Source organism: Hyaena hyaena, unplaced genomic scaffold (assembly GCF_003009895.1).
Source record: "Hyaena hyaena isolate Hyena2069 unplaced genomic scaffold, ASM300989v1 scaffold_119, whole genome shotgun sequence".
NCBI classification, from domain to species: domain Eukaryota; kingdom Metazoa; phylum Chordata; class Mammalia; order Carnivora; family Hyaenidae; genus Hyaena; species Hyaena hyaena.
The window spans coordinates 3,449,561-3,454,483 of NW_024080750.1; the positions used below are offsets into that span (position 1 = coordinate 3,449,561).

The 4,923-nt window shown below is 38.1% G+C and overlaps 1 pseudogene; it reads left to right on the top strand.

Annotated features, from left to right (window-relative positions):
- Positions 1–4,227: 4,227 nt before the first annotated feature.
- On the top strand, positions 4,228–4,536 carry LOC120234879 (annotated as a pseudogene).
- Positions 4,537–4,923: the final 387 nt, after the last annotated feature.

Genomic DNA, 4,923 nt, shown 5'->3' on the forward strand with positions numbered 1-4,923 from the left:
AAGGAAAATAGGAAAGATAATATCAATTTTTCAAGCTTATTGCAATTTATATAAATTAGACAAAAGCAGAATGGCTTAGCACAGACCGATATACAGACAGCTGGTACAGAGATATTAATGACTCTCTTTTCTATAAAAGAAGTCATAGGTTGTTTGAATTAAAACTACGTATATTAAGATTAATAAGTCTTGGAAACACTATGTTGAGTCAAGAGCAAGGGCAAGGAGAAGGTGTAATTGGAGAGGACAACCCAAGGTTATTTTATCCATGTGGGTAATGAGGTGGGATAGTAGAATCTATAAGTACTATTGTATTATTCTTTATAATTTGTTGCATGCCTTTATGAAAAAATTTTGAGGATAAAATTGAGCCTGTTCCCTATTTAGTGATCATCAGAAGATGTAGTTACTATTGGCCACACTGCATGGCACTTCTCACTTCATCTATCCCCCAGTGAGCAAAATTTGAGCTCAGTATTTCTGTAGCGCTGTGGATGGAAACTTGGAATAGTAGTCATATACTATTCTCTGTGTGTATTTCCTCAGTGGTTTTTATATCCAATAAAATGGGTTTCTTTGTTGACTGCCATTATAAGGTTCTTTTCCCCTGTACAAATCTCTATAGCCAGGTGCTCCTCTATCTGCTTATTTTTGTATCTCCCCACAAAAACTCATGTCAAATCAAATAAATATCACACATATTTAATATAGCTGGGGATGACAGTGACATTTGATGCTAGTCACCCAACAATAGATGGGAAGTTTCTGGGATTCCAAGCCCATAAGTTACCTCCAATTCACATATGCTTGAAACCTTCACTGGACCATGCTTATGAGTTTCAGAAAGGTCTGTCTTAGGTTTCCTATGGTACTGGTTAAAAACGTAAGATTTTTGCATTATCTAAGTATAATGCCCATAATAAAAGATAGACCTGCCTTCAAGTTAGTATTTTTAATCTCTCTTTTTTTTTTTTTTCCTAACCAGGTCCTCAAATAAACACTTGACTGATTGACAGTTAGTAGGTGTTACCTTCTAATTTGAAAATGAATTTTAATTCAACCTTCACACTGTTGAAGAAAAGTATTACTATTCACTCAATAATTAAGCTTAATTGGTCTGAGGATTTAAAAGCTGCCTTGACACCAAACATTTCAAACTGTGTATATTTCACAACTTTAAGTGGACTCCTGAGACCACAACTGCAAGGTAGATTTTATCAGCTTGTGGTATATTTCCCTAAGCAAGCAAATGTAAATGTCCAATTGCTGATATTTGAAAGTAAAAATCAAAACTGAAATAGAAATAATGCGTTTTCCGATTTCTGGACTGCCTATGATACTGATCTTTTTTCATATCAGAGATGGACTCAGTTGTTTTTTTATCTTTTAATTTGCATAATCATTACATATCTACCAATCAATAGGACACCAAACCACAAGCAACTAAAGCAAAATTAAGTGTGACAACATTAAAAACTTCTGGACAGCAAAGAAAGCCATTGACAGAGTGTAAGACAACCTACAGAATAAGAGAAAATATTTGCCAACTACACATCTGATAAAGGATTAATATCCAGAACATATAAGGGAACATCTACAAAAAACATCAAATCGCCATTAAAAAATGAGCAACGGCTATTTCTCCAAACAAGAATGCAAATGGCCAAGAGGTATATGAAAAGATGCTCAGCGTAACTCATTGCAGAAGAAACTCAAATCAAAACCACAATGTGCTATCATCTCACATGTTAGAATGGCTATTTTTTAAAAAATGTTTTATTTATTTCTGAGAGAGAGAGAGACAGTGTGAGCAGGGGAGGTTCAGAGAGAGAAGGAGATACAGAATCTGAAACAGTCTCCAGGCTCTGAGCTGGCTGTCAGCACAGGCCCGACGCAGGGCTCGAACCCACGAACTGTGAGATCATGACCTGAGCCAAAGTCGGATGCTTAACCAACTGAGCCACCCAGGTGCCCCAGAATGGCTATTTTTAAAGCAAAACAAAACCAAATAAAACATAAAACCTGTTGGTGAGTATGTGGAGAAACTGGAACCCTCATGAATGGTTTGTAGGAATGCAAGCTGGTGCAACCACTATCGTCCACTGTATGGAGCTTCCACAAAAAAATTACAAATAGAGTTACCACATGATCCAGCAAACTTGCTTCTGAGCATGTATCCAAAAACCCCCCTGAAATTAGCATTGAGAGGAAACATATGCACTCTCATGATGTTCTTTGCAGGCATTATTCACAATAGCTGAGATACAGAAACAACCCAAATGCTCATTGGCAGATAAATAAAATATAGTATATACATAAATAGGTAATTAAAAAACAAAGGAAATCCTGACAATTAGGATGAACCTGGAAGATATTATGCCAAGTAAAATAACCAAAGACAGAATAACAAATACTATGTGAGTTAATTATATGAAGTCCTTAAAATAGTCAAGCTTGGGGCATCTAATTGGTTCAGTCAGTTGAGCATCCGACTTCAGCTCAGGTCATGATTTCACGGTTCGTGGGTTTGAGCTCCGCATCAGGCTTTGTGCTGAATGCTTGCTCAGAGCCTGGAGCCTGCTTCAGATTCTGTGTCTCCTCTCTCTGCCCCTCCCCAGCTCACGCTCTGTCTCACTCTGTCTCTCAAAAATAAATAAATGTGAAAAAAATTGTTTTTAATAGTCAAGCTATAGAAACAGAGTAGAAAGATGGTTACCAGGGCTGAAGGAAAGGGAAACAGGGAGTTGCTGTTTAAGGGGCATCAGATCTCAGTTACATGAGATCCATAAATTGTCGAGATCTATTACCCAACATTGTGCCTATGGTAAACAATACTGTATTGTGTATTTAAAAATATGTCAAGAGGGTAGATCTCATGTTAAGTGTTCTTGCTACAATAAAAATATTTGAAATGTCTATTTGCCAATCATTATCATTAAACATCTCCCGTATTTCAAATATTCGGTCAGACATTTCACATGCATTAAAAAGAAGCCTCACAATATTTTATGAGATAAATTATTGTTCCTATTGTAAAATAAGTGAATTCCAAGAAAGTATGATAAATTTTGCTTTTGTCTGACTAATACAGTTTTGCCACCCCCACCCCAAAGATGGAGACATGGCCTATGTTGGGAACATTGTAACATCATAGGGAGCAATTGTGTAATGATCACATGATCAATCAAACTTGGACCAATCATTGAATTCTCTGGTATTTTTCTGATTGAAACTGGTAAGGAAGACTTTTCTTCTAATTAGGTCATAGAATTGGGTATAAGTGAATGTGATGTAGACAAAGCCACGTTTCCTGCTATTCAGACAAAAATAAAACCCAATTTTGACCAAAGACATGAGAGAAGAATACTAAAGAATGCCTAATGACTTTGAGCATTTGCACCTAATTATACTCAGAGTTTCTCAATTTTGGCAGTACTGACATTTAGAGCCAGATATTTCCTCTTTGGGGGAGGGGCCTCAGCCTCTTGTGCTGACCTTGACCTGGCACTAGATGCCAGAAGCACCCATTGTCCTGCAGCTGGGAGAGACAGGGACATCTTCAGACTTGGCCAAATTTCTCTTGGGGAGTGGGATGGGGAGGGGCAGAATCACTCTTTATTGAGAACCACTGAGTTACAATGAAAACTATCATTACCACTGTGTTTGCCAATTATTCAAGCTATAATCTCCATTTGCTTAAACTACTCTGAATTTGGTTACTGTAAATTATAACCTAAGGAATCTTGACTAATTTGAAAATGATCACTAACTTGGCCAACCTCATATGACACTTTGCTAAGGGAGGTGAATGTATGACATAAGTAAAGAGAAGAACTTACATAAAGTTATAGATTTGCTTAGTACATTACAAAAATATATATTTAAATTGTTTATTATTTTTGAGAGAGAGAGAGAGGAAAGAGAGACAGTGAGAGCAGGGGAGGGACAGAGAGAGAGAGAGAGAGAGAGAGAGAAAGAATTTGAAGCAGGCTCTAGGCTCTGAGCTGTCAGCACAGAGCCTGATGCAGGGCTTGGGCCCACAAACCACGAGATCATGACCTAAGCTGAAGTCAGACACTTAACTGACTGAGCCACCCAGGTGCCTCTCTCTCTCTCCCTTTCTCTCTCTCTGTCTTTATATATATATATATATATATATATATATATATATATGTGCATATATGTATGTGTGTGTGTGTATCTGGGCCTGGAGTGGAGAAGGACGTGATGTGCTGCAGGATGCAGATAGCAGGTGGGACAGAGGAGACCTTGAAGCAGCACTTGGAGGACATAGTGAAGAATCCATCCATTGTTGGGTCCTGTGCACAGATTCACAAGTACTTCATCGGGGCTGCCAGGGGACCCTGTCAGAGGACATGCTGGGGTGATATCAGTTCTGGCCCAGCCAGCAGCTCAGCTAACCTCAGCCCTCATTGATATTCCTAGGCTGTATCTAGAATCAGACAATGGGAGTATTATGATCTGGTAACCTGATGGTACATCACAGTGGCAGTGCACAAAGTGGCCTCACCATGAGTTCTCCAGCAGCCTGGAGATCCTACCTATGCTAATTAACTTGCAGAACTACTATAGTTCCAGTAGTTAGGCCAATTATTTAGTGTGCATTGGACACTTTGCTGTTAATTATAGAGTAAGGTGCTTTTTGACACTCCATGGACTGACTTGTTAAAATATTAGTAAGAAAGGATCATGTTTTTGAAGCAGCAGATCCAGGTCACCTTGTACACAGAGTTTGTTGTGTTCAATAAATCTGGTTGGAGAGGAAAGAAAAAATAATTGTCCAGATTGTTGACCCATGAAACACATTAACTGAGAGGTATTTCCAAAAAAAAGTACTCCAAATTCAGCTACATTTGGGAAAGGATTGGTTAAACTAGCAAAACCACTTTTTTTTTAATAATG